Source organism: Peromyscus maniculatus, chromosome 15 (assembly GCF_049852395.1).
Source record: "Peromyscus maniculatus bairdii isolate BWxNUB_F1_BW_parent chromosome 15, HU_Pman_BW_mat_3.1, whole genome shotgun sequence".
In the NCBI taxonomy this organism is placed as follows: domain Eukaryota; kingdom Metazoa; phylum Chordata; class Mammalia; order Rodentia; family Cricetidae; genus Peromyscus; species Peromyscus maniculatus.
In genome coordinates this window covers 51239215-51256970 of record NC_134866.1, presented here as the reverse complement: position 1 = coordinate 51256970, position 17756 = coordinate 51239215, and the positions used below count along the sequence as shown (strand labels likewise).

Sequence of the window (17756 nt, the reverse complement as noted above, 5' to 3'; positions counted from 1 at the left end):
CACCTCCCTATGTATTAAGACTGGGCAAGGCGACCCAGTATGAGGAATAGGGTCATAAAAGCCTGTAAAAGAGTTGGAGACAGCCACTGTTCCCACTCTTAGGAGTCCCACAAGAGGACCAAGCCATACAACTGTAACATATGCACTGCGCATGTCTCCATGCAGGCTCCCTGGTTGTTGTTTCAGTCTCTGTGAGTTCCTTTGAGCCCAAGTTAGTTGAATCTGTGAGTTTTCTTGTGGTGTCCTTTCTCCTCCTCTTCTGCAGGATCCCCCGAACTCAGTCTAATGTTTAGCCATGGGTCTGCATCTATTTCCATCAGCTGCTGGATGAAGCTTCTCTGATGAAAATTGGGCTAGGCACCAGTCTGGTCACAGGAGATGGCCAGTTCAGGCTATGTATCTGCTATTGCTACAAGTCTTAGCTGGAGTCATCCTTGTAGATTCTTGGGAGATTCCCTTGTGCCAGGGTTTTACAGGACCCTGAAATGACCTTCATAGTAGTCTCTCTTAGTACTCTTCCCCTCCACTCTCCTACCCCCAACATGATTGCTCATGTTCCTATCTCTACACCCTCAGTCCACTCAAGAAAACTCTTCTATTTCCCCTTCCCAGGGAGATCTGGGCATCCACCATGAACTCTCCTTGTTACCTAGCCTCTCTGTAGAGTGTAGCATAGTAATCCTTTATTTTGCAGCTAATATCCACTTATGAGTGAGTACATACCATGTTTTTCTTTCTTGGTCTGGCTTGCCTCACTCAGGATTATTTTCTTCTGGTTCCATTCATTTGCCTTCAAATTTCCTGGTGTCCTTATTTTTACCAGCTGAGTAATACTCCATTGTGTAAATGTACCACAGTTCTTTATCCATTCTTCAGTTGAGAGACATCTAGGTTTTTTCCAGGTTCTGACTATTGCAAATAAAGCTGCTATGAACATAGTTGAGTATGTGTCCTTGTGGTATGATTGAGCATCCTTTGGGTATATGCCCAAGAGTGGTATAGATGGATCTTGTGGTAGGTTGATTCCCAGTTTTCTGAGATACCACCATACTGACTTCCAAAGTTGCTGTACAATTTGCACTCCCATCAATGGAGGAGTGTGCCCCTTGCTCCACATCCTCTTGAGCATGAGCAATTGATTGTGTTTTTATCTTAGCCATTCTGACAGGTGTAAGATGGAATCTCAGAGTCATTTTGATTTGCATTTCCCTTATGGCTAAGGATGTTGGACATCTCTTTAAGTGTTTCTTGGCCATTTGAGATTCTTCTGTTGAGAATTCTCTGTTTAGATCTGTACCCCAGTTTTTTAATTGGATTATTTGGTTTGTTGATATCTAGTTTCTTGAGTTCTTTATATATATTGGAAAGCAGCCCTCTGTCAGATGTAGGGTTGGTGAAGATCTTTTCCCGTTCTGTAGGCTGCCATTTGTCCTACTGACGATGTCCTTTGCCTTACAGAAACTTTTCAGTTTCATGAGGTCCCATTTATTAATTGTCAATCTTAGTGCCTGTGCTATTGGTGTTGTGTTCAGGAAGTTTTCTCCTGTACCAGTGTGTTCAAGATTATTTTCCACTTTCTCTTCTATCAGGTTCAGTATGTGGATTTATACTGAGGCTTTTGATCTACTTGGATGTGAGTTTTGTACAGGGTAATAGATAGGAGTCTATTTGCATTCTTCTATACGCTGACATCCAGTTAGACCAGCACCATTTGTTGAAGATGCTTTCAATTTTTTCCATTGTATAATTTTGGCTTCTTTGTCAAAAATTAGGTGTCTATAGGTCTGTGGATTTATGTCAGGGTTTTCTATTCAGTTCCATTGATCCACCATCTGTTTTTATACCAATACCATTCATTTGGTTTTTATATCTATAGCTCTGTAGTAAAGCTTGAAATCAGAGATGGTGATAACCTCCAGAAGTTCTTTTATTATATAAGGTTGTTTTGGCTAGCCTGGGTTTTCCGTTTTTCTATATGAAGTTGAGTATTGTTCTTTCAAGGTCTGTAAGGAATTGTTGGGATTTTGATGGGTATTGCATTTGAATTTGTAGATTGCTTTTGGGAAGATGGCCATTTTTACTATGTTAATCCTACCAACCCATGAGCATGGGAGATCTTTCCATCTTCTTATACCCTCTTCAATTTCTTTTTTGAAAGACTTGAAGTTCTTGTCATACAGGTCTTTCACTTGCTTTGTGCAAGTTACACCAAGGTATTTTATATTATGTGAGGCTATTGTAAAGGGTGTTGATTCTCTGATTTTTTTTCTCAGCCTGTTTATCATTAGTATATAGGAGGGCTACTTATTTTTTTTGAGTTAATTTTATATCCAGCTACTTGACTAAAGGTGTTTATCAGTTGTAGGAGTTCCCTGGTAGAGATTTTGGAGTTACTTATGTATACTATCATATCGTCTATACATAATGATTCTTTGACTTCTTTTTTTCCAATTTATATCCCCTTGATTTCCTTTAGTTGTCTTACTGCTCTAGCTAGAACTTCAAGTACTATAATGAATAGGTATGGAGAGAGTAGACAACTTTTCTTGTTCCTGATTTTAGTGGAATTGCTTTGAGTTTTTCTCCATTTAATTTGATGTTGATAATCAGCTTGCTGTATATTGCCTTTATTATGTTTAGGAATGTCCCTTGTTTCCATGATCTGTACAAGACTTATCATGAAGGGGTGTTGGATTATGTCAAAGGCTTTTTCAACATTTAACAAGATGATCATGTGTTTTTTATTCTTTGCATTTGTTTACATGGTAGATTACCTTGACAGATTTTCTTGTGTTAAACCATCACTCCATCTCTGGGATGAAGCCTACTTGGTCATGGGGGATGATCTTTTTGATGTGTTTTTGGAATGGTTTGCCAGTGTTTTATTGATTATTTTTGCATCAATGTTCATGAGTGTAATTGGCTTATAATTATCTTTTGTTGTTGAATCTTTGTGTTGTTTGGTTATCAGTGACTGTGGCCTCACAGAAAGGATTTAGTAGTGTTCCTTCTGTTTCTATTTTGTGGAATAATTTGGTGAGTATTGGTATTAGCTCTTTTTTGAAAGTCTGGTAGAATTCTGTCAGAACCATCTGACTTTTTTTTTTTTTTGGTTGGGAGACTTTTAAGGACTGTTTCTATTTCCTTAGGGTTATTGGTATATTTAAATTGCTTACTTGATCTCGGATTTAACTTTGATAAGTGGTATCTATCAAGAAAATTTTCCATTTCTTTTAGATTTTCCAATTTTGTGGAGTGCAGGTTTTTAAAGTATGAATCCTAATGATTTTCTGGATTTCCTCAGAGTCTGTTGTTATGTCTCTCTTTTTGTTTCTGATTTTGTTGATTTGGATATTCTCTATGTGCCTTTTAGTTAGTTTGGATAAGGATTTATATATTTTGTTCATTTTCTTGAAGAAACAACTCCTTGTTTCATTGATTCTTTGTATTGTTCTCTTTGTTTCTATTTTATTAATTTCAGCCCTCAGTTTGATCATTTCCTGCCATATACTCCCGTTAGGAGTGTCTGCGTCTTTTTGTTCTGGAGTTTTCAGGTGTCCTGTTAAGTTGCTATGATGAGATTTTTCCAAATTCTTCATGAAGGCACTTAGTGCTATGGACTTTCCTCTTAGCACTGCTTTCCATGTGCCCCATAAGTTTGGGTATGTTGTGCATTCATTTTCATTGAATTCTAGGAAGTTTTTAACATCTTTCTTTATTTTTTCCTTGACCCAGTGGTAACTCCGTAGAGTTCAGTTTCTATAATTTTAGAGTTTTCTGTTGATTCTGTTCTTATTGAAATCCAGCTTTAATCTATGGTGGTATGACAAGATATAGGGGGTTATTTCAATTTTTTTTTTGTATCTGTTGAGACATATCTTCTGAGTATATCTTCCATTTTGGAGAAGGTTTCATGAAGTGCTGAGAAGAAGGTATATGGTTTTGTGTTTGGATGAAATGTTTTGTAGATATCTGTTAGGTCCAATTTGAGTCATAACGTCTGTTAGTTCCAATATTTCTCTGTTTAGTTTCTGTCTGTATGATCTGTATATTAGTGACAGTGGGTTGTTGAAGTTTCCCATTATTATTGTGTGGAGTTCTATGTGTGATTTAAGCTTCATTAATGTTTTCTTTCTTTCTTTTTTTTTTAAAGATTTATTTATTTATTATGTATACAGTGTTCTGCCTCCATATATGTCTACAGGCCAGAAGAGGGCACCAGATCTCATTACAGATGGTTGTGAGCCACCATGTGGTTGCTGGGAACTGAACTCAGGACCTCTGGAAGAGCAGTCAGTGCTCTTAACCTCTGAGCCATCTCTCCAGCCCCCAAATGTTTTCTTTATAAATGTGGGTGCCCTTATATTTGGGGCATAGTGGTTCAGAACTGAGACATCATCATGCTGGATTTTCCCTTTGAATATAAAATGCCCTTCTCCATTTCTTTTGATTAGTTTTGGTTGGAAGTATATTTTGTTAGATATTAGAATGGCTATACCAGCTTGCTTCTTAGGTCCATTTGTTTAGCAAATCATTTTTCAACCCATTACTCTAAGGTAATGTCTATGTTTGATGATGAGGTGTGTTTCTTGTATGTAGCAGAATCCAGTTTTTGTTTCCATTCTGTTAGCCTGTGTCTTTTTATTGGAGAATTGAATCCATTGATATTGAGGGATATTAATGACCAATGATCGTCAATTCATGTTATTTTGTTGTTGATGATGGTAGTGTGTGTGTGTGTGTGTGTGTGTGTGTGTGTGTGTGTGTGCATGAGTGAATGAGAGAGAGAGAGAGAGAGAGAGAGAGAGAGAGAGAGAGAGATAGTCTGTCTGTGTGTGTTTATATGTTTCCCTTCTTTGGGTTTTCCTGATGTGAGATTATCTATTGCCTGTGTTTTTGTGGGTGTAGTTAACTTCCTGGGGTTGTAGTTTTCTGTTTAGTACCTTCTTTAGGGATGGGTTTGTGGATAGATATTGTTTAAATTTGATTTTGTCATGGAATATCTTGTTTTCTCCATTCATGGTGATTGACAGTTTTGCTGGGTATAGTAGTGTGGGCCTCTGTGGTCTATGAGAGTCTGCAAGACATCAGTCCAGGCCCTTCTGGATTTTAGGGTCTCCATTGAGAAGTTGGGTGTGATTCCAATAGGTCTGCTGCTTTTAATATTCTTTCTTTGTTCTGTACGTTTAATGTTTTGATTATTATGTGGTGAGGGGATTTTCTTTTCTGATCAAATCTATTTGGTGTTCTGTAAGCTTCTTGTACTGTTATTGACATGTTTTTTAGGTTGGGAAAATTTTCTTCTATGATTTTGTGATATATATTTTCTGGGTTTTTGAGCTGGATTATTTCTCCTTTTTTCCCTATTGTTCTTAGTTTTAGTCTTTTTATAGTGCCCCAGATTTCCTGGATTTTTTTGTGTTAGAGATTTTTTAGATTTAACATTTTTTTGACTGATGAATCTGTTTCCTCTATTGTTTCTTCAACCTGAGAGCCTCTCTTCCATCTCTTGTATCTGTAATTCCTGTTTGCTTACCCAGATTTTCCATTTCTAGGATTCCTTCTGTTTGTGTTTTCTTTTTGCTTCCATTTACATTTTCAGGTCTTGAACAGTTTCCTTCATATGTTTGTTTTTTTCTTAGCTTTTTTTTTTTTTAGGGATTTACTGATTTCTTCTAATTTTTTTGTTTATCTTTCCCCCAATATCTTTAAGGGATTTTTTTCATATTCTCTTTAAGGACCTCCATCATCTTCAAATAAAGTCATTTTAAAGGTCATTTTCTTGTGCTTTAGCTGTGTTGGATTGTTTGGATCTTGCTGTTTGTAGAATAGCTGGGCTCTGATGATGTCATATTGCCCTTTCTGTTATTGTTTGTGTTCTTAGACAGGTGTTTAGGCATCTGGATTTGGGATGATTATAGGTCTAGGTGTTGATTCGTGCATTTGTCTTTGTTAGATGGGTGTTTTGTTCCTTGTTTTTTCTTTCTTCTCTGGTCTTCTGGCCTAAATGGTCATAGGTTCTGGTGACTAGTGTGTCTTCAGGTCTAGTAGTTGTCCTCTCTATAGTTTTGGGATTAGGGGTTCCTAGATCCAGCTTGGCCTCTAGTAAAGCTGAAGTCTTCTGAAGTTGTAGATCAGGATATGGAACCCAGGGGAGGGGTGCATACTGGGGCCCCTAGATCTGGTCTGGCTTCTGGGGTCCCTAGGATCAGCCAGGCCTCTAGTACAGCTGCCAAGTGCTGGTGTCCCTAGATCCAGCCTGTATTCTAGTAAAGCTGTGGTCTGCATCTGAAGTTGCAGGCCTGGGGTCTCTAAATCCAGCCTGGCCTCTGGTAAAGTGGATGTCTTATTCCACAATTGTAGACCAGGATATGGAGTCTGGGGTAGGGGTGGGTGGTGGGTGTGTGCAGTCTAGGGTTGTTGGGCAGGCTTAAAGAGGTTTTTGTAGGCAGTGGGTGGTGTCTTACCTGGGGTTCCTAGGACCACTCTGGCCTCTGGTAAAGCTGCTGGGGCTGTGAGCCCTAGTGTGGAGTCCAGGAGAGGGAGTCTGTCTATTCTCTCTCTCTCTCTCTCTCTCTCTCTCTCTCTCTCTCTCTCTCTCTCTCTCTCTCTCTCTCTCTCTCTCCTGAGACGGGTTTCTCTTTGTAGCCCTGGCTGTCCTGGAACTCACTCTGTGGACTAGACTGACCTTGAACTCAGAGATTTGCCTGCCTCTGCCTTCTTGAGATTAAAGTCCTGTGCCATCACTGCCTGGCCATTTTCTTTAATTTAAAATGTGAGTGTAGAAATGAGTGAATAAGCATGTGTGTGGTGGCTAGAGGACAGCTTGGGGGGAGATGGTTCTATCTTTCCACTGCTCTTTCTTCTTACGTAGTGCTTTGTAACTTTGTGATGTATACTTGGTGTGCTCTTCAAAATTTATAAGTGATAATATATATATATATATATATATATATATATATATATATATATATATAATTTCAAGTTACATTACAATTTGTCTGGAGATTGAACTCAGTTTGTAAGGCTTCGTGGAAAGTGCCTTTACCTCCTGGGCCATCTCACTTGTCATTTTTGTCTCTAATGAGAGAGGAACATTTTTATTTCTATGCTTCTAGTGAGTTTGAACACTTTATTATTCATCTACTGTTTGTTAACTTGTTTTTTTTTTCTTGTAACTAGTCTGTTTATATCATTTCTATTTTTGGGGGTGTAGGGTGTCTTCTGTGAGACTTGTGAGAGAATTCTTAACATTCCAGATTTTTAGTCTGCTTTAATGATAACATGGCCAATTTTTCTCCTAGGTTTTGCCTTGCCTTTCTTATTTTTAATGCTTTCTTAAATTTCATTTTAAAGTCAGAGTTAATTTTATTTAATAAAGTTGGGCCTTTTTGTATGCTTTAAGATTTTGCACTTATTTAAAAAATCCTGTAATGATCTTTTAAAAGTGTAGAAAATATTTATTTCACTCTGTCAAACTATCTCACTGAAGAAATCACATGTATTGTTCAGAAAGTATATGGAATTGGGGCTGGGTAGGTGACTCAGTGGTTAAATGGTTTGCCTTGCAAGAATTAGGACCCATGTTCAGATTGCCAGAACCCACGTGAAGCTAGAGGTAGTAGCCCATAGCTCTAATCAGCACACTTAAGTCAAGCTAGGAGGAGGAGATAGCAGAGTAAGCTTGTGTGCAGATATGCTGGTGTATGCAGGAGACAAGAGATGCTTCCTCAAGTAAGGTGGAGGGCAAGGGTTGTCCTCTAACTTCTCTATGTGTGCCATCAGCATACATGAATCTACTGACACACATATACACACTACACACACATTAAAAAAGAAGAATGTACTGAATTGGTTTTTATCTTAATTATTTTTAGACAGGGTGTCTAGCCCAGGTTGGCCTTGGACTCACGGTAGGTATAACTCAGGTTGACTTTGAACTCTTGATCTGCCTGCCTCTACATTCCAAGTACTGGTATTATGGGCTCATGTTGCCACACTTGGCTCATGTATGTCGGAGATTGATCCAGGGCTTTGTACGTGCTAGACAGCCATGCTACCAACTGTGTTACATTATCCAGTTTTTGTTTTAATATTTTGTTTTTTGAGACAATGTCTCACTATGTTGTCCAAGTAACTCTCTAATTTATGGTGTTCCTCATGTCTCACCCTCCTTAGTATTAGGTTTATAGCTATGAATCAACAAGCTGTGTGGTGATATTTTGTTTGTGTTCTGACAAATAAAGCTTACCTGGAGATCAGAGTTCAGAGCTAGCCACTAGTTAACTAAAGAGGCTAGGCGGTGGTGGCTCACACCTTTAATCCCAGCACTAGGGAGGTGGAGACAGTAATATAAGGCGGGAAGAGACAGCAGCTCACTCTTTTTGGTCTGGAGGTAAGAGGTGACTTTGGCTAGCTTCTTTACTTCTCTGATCTTTCAGTATTTACCCCTATATCTGACTCCAGGTTGTTATTATTATTATTATTATTATTATTATTATTATTATTATTATTGTTATTAAAGACCAATTAGAATTCATGCTACAAAGCTGGGTTTCAAACTGAGTTTTAATATGTTGAATTTTGTTTTAATATCTCAGAGGAAGAATTAATAATTATTATCTTGGTAATCACTCTTCTCAGTTTTACAATTTCAAGCAAATAGAAAATCAGAATTTTTATCTTATTTTGCTGACTGTACCCATAGTTTAATTTTATGAAATTCCTTATTTTTTAACCTAAAAATTTAAATTTAACTGTCATATAAGAAGAAATTCAGCCAGTAGTGGAGGCACATGTCTGTAATTCCAGCAATTGTGAGGCAGAGGCAGGTGGATCTATATGAGTTTGAGGCCAGCTTGGTCAACAGAGCAAGTTCCAGGACAGCCAGAGCTACATAGTGAGACCCTATCTCAAAAAACAAGAAACAAAGGGCTGGAGAGATGGCTTAGTGGTTAAGAGCATCAGCTGCTCTTCCAGAGGTCTCGAGTTAAATTCCTAGCAACCACATGGTGGCTCACAACCATCTATAATGAGATCTGGTGCCCTCTTCTGGTGTGCAGACATACATGTAAGCAGAACACAGTATACATAATAAATAAATAAATCTTAAAAAAACAAAAAGCAAAAAACAAACAAACAAAAAAACCCAAAAAATATTTCATGGGATGGGAGTTGAAGAAAATGTGGCCGAAAGATACAAAATTTCACTTAGAAAAGAGTTCAAGAGACCTGGTTATTTTAATAATGTATTATATACTTGAAAATTACTAAATGAGTAATTTTTTTTTTTTTTTTTTTTTTTTGGTTTTTTGAGACAGGGTTTCTCTGTGTAGCTTTGCGCCTTTCCTGGAACTCACTTGGTAGCCCAGGCTGGCCTCGAACTCACAGAGATCTGCCTGGCTCTGCCTCCCGAGTGCTGGGATTAAAGGCGTGCGCCACCACCGCACGGCTAAATGAGTAATTTTTAGTGTTTTCCTGATAAAGAATTTTAAATATGCACTTTAATACATATGATAAATACCTTGATTTGTCATTTAAGTTTTGTTTTTTGCCGTCCTGAGGATCAAACCTAGAGCCTCATATATTAGGCAGATACTCTAGCACTGAGCCACACTCCCAACTCTAAGGAGCTTGTTTTAGCCTTTCTACCATGTATGTGTATGTGAGGTTACATACCATAAATATGTATGATTTTATTACTCAATTAAAACAAAAGCGATGGAAAAGGAAACACTTACATTGTAAAATGCCTTTAGACAGAACATAGCACCGAGGTATGGACTTGTCTGCTTCTCTGTGTATCTGTCCTAATGTAACTGAAGATTTACTAATAGAGCCCAGTGTGGAGGTACCCTTGGGAGACTGAGGAAGGAAGAGCACAAGTCTGATGGCAGCCCAAGTTACATAGACTACTCTAGGCCATCCTGGGCTACATTGGGAGACTGTGTCTCACAAAACAGAAAAACAAACAAGGCTCACTGGAAAGGCAGATAGCAGAGAGAGAACAGCAGAGTGGAGTATGTTTGTAATCGCAGCACCTCTGAGGCTAAGGCAGGAGGATTGCCATGAGTTCGAGGCAAATCTGGGCAATCCAAGGCAGACCCTGCCTCAGAACATACAGGTGTGTGTGGGATATCAGCACAGTACGTTGTGTGCCTCTAATTCCATTAAAAAGATGACTTTGTGATGAGAAATTTGAGGATTGGCATTTAGCTACACAATGGAGTTATCTATCATTGCTTTAAGAGTAACAGTAGTGTACTAGTTTTTAAAAACTTAGTCCTTATATCTTAGAATGCAGGAGTACTGAGTGGAGGCAATGAAGTATCTGGGGTTGGTTTTAAAATGATCCATTGGGGGGAATGGATAATGAGAATATAGGGTAAATAAGATGACTTGTGCTTCATTCAATGCTCGTTACAACTGGATGATGTTGAAGGATCATCACACTAGGTTTTTCTTATGTCCGATAGTTTCTGTAATAAAGTTAAAATGTCCAACATATATAAACTTTAACAGACACTCCATTTCTTGCATTAATAATTTTTTAGTTCTACTTTATAGTCTTAGTTACAGCGTTTGGAGGAGGCAAGGGAAATTAGAACATTTTCATTACTCTGTTTAGACGCAGGATGGCACTCTTTGAATAAGTAATTAGCCGAAGTCCACTTCTCACTGAAAAAGCTGCTTTACCGGGCAGCTGCTTCCTAGGGCAGCCTAGCTTAACAGCAAAGGCTTTCCAGGTAATGACATAGTGATTTGTGGTGACACCCTGACTACTTTTCTGTGTTGGCTGTATCCATTTTATACCAGTGTTTGGAGCATTAAGGAAAGTTGAAGCGCACACATATTTAACGGATGATTTTTATGCAAAGGCACCTAGCTGTGTGCCACGTTTATTTTTTGGTGTTTGCTAGTATTGCTGTGAGGTCTAGCAATCTCAATGTATTTTACACACACACAGCTTAGTGAGTCATCTTTATTTAAAACTGTCAGTACCAGCCACAGAACACATTTCTACATTTACTATGCAGATTAATGTCAAAATGCCAGCTATCAACTGGACAAATGCTATCGCCTTCCACCCCTTGAAGAAGTGTTGAAGTAAGTATTTTGTTCCACGTTCCCAGTCTGACCTATGCCTTCTTTAAGCCAACTATTCATAGGTTTTCCAGAACAATTACACCTACCACCACCGGTGTAGGAAAGGAAAAAAACAAAAAACAAAAAAACAAAACCCAAATGGACAACAGCAGAAACTAGAAATTTAAGAACTGGTATTTAGAAAGTGCCTCCTCCTTATTCTCCTCCCTGAGGTCCAATTCCGTTTTCTGGTTCTGACCATAGGAAATTGACTTGGTGTTAATTAAAGACTGGAATTTCAAGGCGTAATTTCCCCTCCCCCAACCTTGGCAACCATTAAACAACTCCCAACTCCACACTCCACCCGACAGACAGATAAATGATGCAGCAGATTACACCATTGAAAGGCAACGTTTGTCCTCAGCTATTTTCGATTTCCCCCCCTTGCTTCTGATACTTGCGCCAGACATTGTTTGCTTGCTTAGGACTGGGAAAGGGCATTTTTTTTTTTTTTTTCTTCTACAGTTTAATGCCAGGGGCTTTCTCCCAGCAAATGAAAGTGAAAGTGCTACGTTGTTGTGGTATTTTGCCCTTAAAGGCTGGAATGGCAGCTGGTGGGGAGGGGGAGGTGGGATAGGAAAGCTGGAAGAACCAGTTCTAAGGTTTTGTTTGTTTATCTTGAGATCTCAGCGGGGCTCCTGTGTCGTCGTCCCCCTCCCCCTTACCGTTTTAGGGGGCTGATTTCGGATTTATTTTCCTTTGAACAGTCATTGAAGTTTCATTCAATGTATTGCCTAAGAAATACATCTCACTTGTTGCTTTCCCCCGGTTGCAGCTTAAAACGCCATCCAGTCTCTCATCTGGAAATAATGCAACACCCCCCCCCCCCGCCGCCCCTTTTCCTTTTAAAGCTCCACATAACCTGAAGTCGATAATCACATGGAAACTGTGCAGGTCTCAGTTTATGTTTAGCTTTCATTCTTTTGGTGGAAACCTCACTTGTTGAAGTATGCATTCAGCACAGGCGTTTTGTACACACGTTTCTTTCAAGTCTTGAAATTTGCCTGCCGCCCTGATCTGACTCCTTACATGACAGGTTTTATGAGCAACTTCTAAATGCTTTTATTGTACAGATTTTAAAAGCAGAGAATGACACCGAAAATTCTAACAGTGACATTAGTATATCTAAAGTCACCCAACCTCTCTACCCCTCGTTCCCTTTTCCAAGGAACTACTAACAAAGCCGACAAGACTCTGAAAGAGGTTAGAGGAGGAGGAAGGAGGCGGGGTGGGCTAGGGGAGAGAGGTTAGGGGCCAGAGTTTCTCTCATTCACAGGGCGGAAAAGTTGACATTGTCTAAGCCCTTCTGAATGGCTGGTAGTTGGATACCCCGATTGTACCTCTACTTCCCCTCCCCCTCCACGTGACGACCCAGGACACATGCGCACCCGACGCAGCCCAGGCACATCTGCAGACTGACGTCAGTTTGTTCTGCCTCTGAGGAAAGCTGCCAAAATTTTCTTCTGCTGCAATTGAAGTTGGCTGGGGGCCGGCAGTGAGCTCGAGGGCTACTTCAACAAAACTTTTCCTGCCCTTCCTGCTCCTCTGGTCTTCTCTCTCCTGATACCTTTTGATGCTCTGCACATGTTATTTGCATAGCAAAGGCACTAAGCTGTCCAGGAAGAGAGGGCACCACTTCCACCCCCAATAAGCCTTTCCCTTCTTCTTTTCTTTCTTTTTTTCCCTTTCCTTTTTTTTAGGGGGGGTGGGCGGGGGGAGGGAGAGAGTAGGGGGTTTGCAAAGCACGTCTTAGGTTGATAGCCTTGGATGTATTGAAAGCATTTTTTTTCTTAAATTTTTCTTTTCTTTTTTTTTTTTTTTTTAACTGCCAAATCGGCAGTCAGTTCTCTAAAGCTCTGGTTAGCGAGACTATAGGGTTTTATTCTGGCTGCAGAATAACTGGCTGGTGTGGCTTTCCAAAGGGGGGCAAAAAGAAAAGAGAGAGAGAGGAGGGAGTACGTGAGTCGTCCAGTGCAATCTCTATTGTTTGAAATTTACTCTTTATCAGAATTTGAAGATGAAAACGGTAAGGAAGACTTCATAATATTCAATGAAACCTTAAAAAAAAAACCTTGTGCTTTGCTTGTCTTACAAATAACGCTTAGAACTCAGTCTCTCTCTCTCTCTCTCTCTCTCTCTCTCTCTCTCTCTCTCTCTCTCTCTCTCTCTGTGTGTGTGTGTGTGTGTGTGTGTGTGTGTGTGTGTGTGTATGCGCGTGCGTGCGTGTGCTTTATGGCAAAGAGTGAGTTTGACTGAACTCATTTTACAGACAAATCTTTTAAACTCTAGACTTCTCGCGGATGTAGAATTCCGGGGCTTACAGGTATTTTATGATGTGAAAAATACTCGCTGGTTGTATGAATTTACATGTTGTGTGAGGTAGACTTGATTATGATCATCGTGGTCTTTTAACTAATCACCGGATAGTGGTGGAGAAAGTAAAGATGATGCGTGTTTTTAATCGATTTCCAGATTTATGCAATTGCCTTCTGCAAATCCGTTTCATGTCAGTGTCTTTAGCATTCAGACAAGTGCATATTTCATGTCTGTGCTCTCAGGCCAGCAGAAGTGTGCTGCCTGTGGCACTGATGCTCTAGGATATGCTAAGCTCTTAATAGGCTAATCAGAGATGAAAGCGTGTGGTTTTTATTTACTTTTGCTCACTTGGGCCATGGTAGACTCAACCCTCTGGAGTCTTGTTTATCAGGGCATGTCTGTATATGTGATATATGAGACTAAAATTTAGGGATTGGGGAGAGAGAACACGAGTGCTGGAGGAAGTATTGGAAAATCTTTCTGACAATTTGTGCTACAATTTCTGTCTTTGATAAGTTTTCCACTCGTGCTAGAGGCAAAGAAAGCAAGTCAGAGTAAGAAAGCACACTGAGAGGGAACAAGAGAGTAAGTTTCTTACTCTTGTTTTTATTTGAGCCGCTGGTGCAACGCGTTTGGGCCAAATGCCAACTGTCTGGGTCACACGCGTTTTATCCAAATAGATTTAGCGCTGCTGTCTGGAAACGGGCTGCTGAATGTTAACTTTAGGATCAACTCAACCAGGGCAGCTCAGACTGTTACCCTCTGTCTGGATGAAGTGGAAGGGAAGGGGGGTGGTGAGGGTGTGCAAAGCCGGGGGCGGGGCGGGAGGGGGGAGGCGACGACAAACCATTACTTGGAACTTTTAAAAAATACACTGAATATAAGTTTCAATTTACTCTCTTATGTTCAGAGTCTTTTTTTTAAAACTATTTTTTCCTCTTTTCTTTTAAGCTTATATTGATTAGACTGAAACAATTAGTGGTGAATTAGAAGCCCTTAAAATTCATGACAGGGAAAGAAATGTAAATTCAAATGTAAATGTAAAACTGGTGCATTTGGAGGCAACTAAGAAAATTAATTTTGGAGTTAATTATTTTCACCAAAGTGGTAGTGCAGTCTTGTTTAAATTAATTTAGTGGTTAAATGTGAGCATTAGTGATCTTTTTTGAAAAATACTATATTAAAGTGTATAAGTTGATTTAAAACAAATCAGCAAATCATTCATTTGCCACAAATGGCAGCAGATTATTCTGTGTAGTTGTATTAATATTTTTGTGATTTATCTTCTAATCATTAAGACCTGAAATATTGTAAATAACTTTGAGTTTGGTCTATAACCTGCAAACGAATCTCTATTCGTGTCCGTTCTTACTGCTTCCTCTTCACTTCCCTAGCAACCCAGAGTAGCTATGAGTGGCTTAGGGTGGGTCTGTGTGCCAAGTCCTGCTGTGGGTGATCTTAGTGACAGACGGATTGAGTTCTCCTATTAAGGAGAGTTAGTAGCATATTTGGAATTTGTGGGAAGGGAGAGAAAAATGAAGAGGTAGGTAATTTGTCACAGTTAAAAAACATAAACAAAGTTGGTTATCAATATTTTACACTAATATCAAGAGAGAAAAAGCATTTTTTTAAAGGAAAAAATGTTATAAAACAGGTAGCATTAGGAGAATTATGTAATTAAGGGCTTTATTTTGGGAAATTTTGTTTTGGATTTTTGCTTTTCTGAATAGATAAGTTGTGAGTGAATTCTGTATTTAATTATACTTTTTTGGTGACTAATCTTACAACGTTTGTAAATAACCAAAATCCTTTATGCTTGGAACCCAATTGTGTCTTTAGCATACAATAGTTAACAAATATTTGTTGAGAGAAGAAGACTGGAAAGTGAAATGAAAAGTTTTTGATGTATAAAATTTAAAGGGCCTGAAGGGCTTAGGATTTTGTTGCTTTTCCATGGAGACCAAATCAGCTTTAAAAGAAATAACCAAATGAAGATGGATGAAAAAAGTTGAGAAAGATGTTAACCATGTTCTCTAGCTTCATAATAATAGCTAGTGAGAGGAAATTACTACTTAGCTACTTCTATATCACTTGAGTGGGCCATCAACCATAAAGAACAATCAAGTAACAGGCTTCAACTAGGGCAGACTACTGAGGGGATCGCTGTGTACAAGTTGTCTGGTCTTATTTCTTCAACATAACTAGTGTAGTTTTGATCCATGGAAGCAGTTAAATTATTCTTTAACTTTGCCTGCTGGGCCATTTATACTGTGAATAAAAATCATATACAAAAGTCAAAGTGAACTGGACATTTTGCTTGTATTTTCAAATTTAAAAGTTATAGGTATAATTATCATAGCCTAGGTTCTTCACTCTGCCTTAAAGAGTTGACAGCTTCCATATTGGCTCTATGTTATCCTACTATCCCACATTTTTCAGGGAAGGAGGAATATGAATTTTTTTTTTTTTGTAGGAAAAGCTTTGAAAAGTAATGCATATTAGGAGGGGAGGGATAATGTTTATTTAGTCACTCCAGTGAAGCACATAGACATGCTATCAGGTGCAATCTAATTTATTCTCTCAAAAAGTCTCAATTTTATAGTTGAGAAAACAGGTCCAGGGAGGTTTTGTAACTTGAAGTCAAACTAGCAGTAGCCAGCCTTTGTGTTCCCACAACATAATAATGCTGCTGTTCTTATACAACTTGAAAGGTTTATTAATGCATTGAGATTTCTGAGCAGTTATCTAGCATTTTAGTGTTAGTTGAACTTTGGAAACTATTTTTTTCTACACATACTTTATTCTGGCATCTAGATTAACTTTCCCAGCAGGTGTCAGAAAGGGGTTTAACACAATTCACTTGGACTGTGTGAGTGACTAAGAGTGATTTAGATATGCCGCTTATAATTTAATTGAGCTCTGGCCAACTGAGCACCAATACAGTGTCAAGTTTGTTCTCTGAGCATAGGAGGTTTAAAAGATAGTGAGGAGGGAAGGAGAAAGGCACCTAACTTATTGAGTGCCCATGTACCAGATACTGTATCTAGTGATGAGCAAGACCGCAACTCCAGTCTGTTTAATTCTGGAACTCCTGTTCTTTCTATGAAGTACCAATGCCCTTCTTAGGGAATAAGTTACTTTAGTTTACTTATTTTTCCTATTAATGCTACTGGCTTAGTCAACTTAGATGTTTATAGATTAGTGTTTGGAAGGGTTGGAGTGAAGTTACAAAACTGAAGATCAAGGGGGAAAATTGTTTTCTCAATCAAGCCCATTGTATTGTAAGTTTGCCATTAGTTTCAGTGTCCAAGAAAACAAGGGGGAAGGTGTGGATGATCTAATACAAATCCCTCAAGACTGCTAGAAAATGAACTCAAATGTGCTAATTGTAAATTCCTCCTTAAAAGAAGATTACAATTAAAGGAAGTGGAGGACCCATTTGATGTCAGATGTTATTACTGAAAACATTCTAGTGATTTGAAAACACTAAGGGTGAGTGCTGTTCATGAAGCAGTAATCATGCATTGATATTCCATGGTTCAGTCTGGAGTAGAGAACCATGTCTGAGAAGGTTGCAAACCAAGACTCTGGATTCTTTTCTTTATTATGATTGAACAATAGTGGCATTTAGTATTTTTACAGATTTTAAACTTGAGAATATAAAGTTTTGTCTTGCCTAAACAGAAATAGAAGTTGTGACATAAAACAACTGTGTCAGTTGCTTTAAAAAAAAAAAAAAAAACTGTTCATGCTAATGGATTCCATTTGCGAACATATTGTACTGCACAGTTGTAGAGAACTACTCCTGAATATTCAAAAGAGTACCTCAAGCTAGAAGTGTGATATAATACACAAAACTTAGAATCCTGAGGCAGAAAGCTATGTGTATGAATGTGGACTCACTTGCTAGATCTAGACTCACCTGATCTCAGTGAATGCCAACTTCTTCAAGTGATAATCGGTGGCTGTATTACTTATCAGTTGCTGCATAACAATTATCACAGAGTAACTAATTTCGCACAAATTGGCTATGCCAGTTTCTGTGAGTCCAGCTGTGACTATGCCCTTCTGATGACATTATTATCAAAGTGTTGGCGAAGACTGAGTTCTCTCCAGGAACCCTCACTGAGGAAGAATGGACTTCTAAGTTCATGGATTCTAGAGCAGGATTCAATAACTTGCTATTGGATGGGGCCCCACTTTCTTGCCAGTACTATGTGGAGGTTCCTCTAATTTCCTTTTTGCGAGCATCTAAGTATTAAGTCGCTTCATATAAGCCGATGAAACAAAGTCTG

The 17756-nt window shown here is 38.7% G+C and overlaps 1 protein-coding gene across 3 annotated transcripts in view; it reads left to right on the top strand.

Moving 5' to 3' along the window:
- Adamts6 (ADAM metallopeptidase with thrombospondin type 1 motif 6) overlaps positions 1-17756 on the top strand; it is a 250439-nt gene that overhangs the window by 10831 nt on the left and 221852 nt on the right. The window contains exon 1 of one of the 3 annotated variants that reach the window (XM_076551953.1): positions 13347-13468. The exons of the other annotated variants lie outside the window; for them this stretch is intronic. The gene's annotated coding sequence lies outside the window, so the exon portion shown is untranslated. Of the gene's footprint in view, positions 1-13346; positions 13469-17756 lie in introns of those variants that run through there. 3 annotated transcript variants of the gene reach the window in all.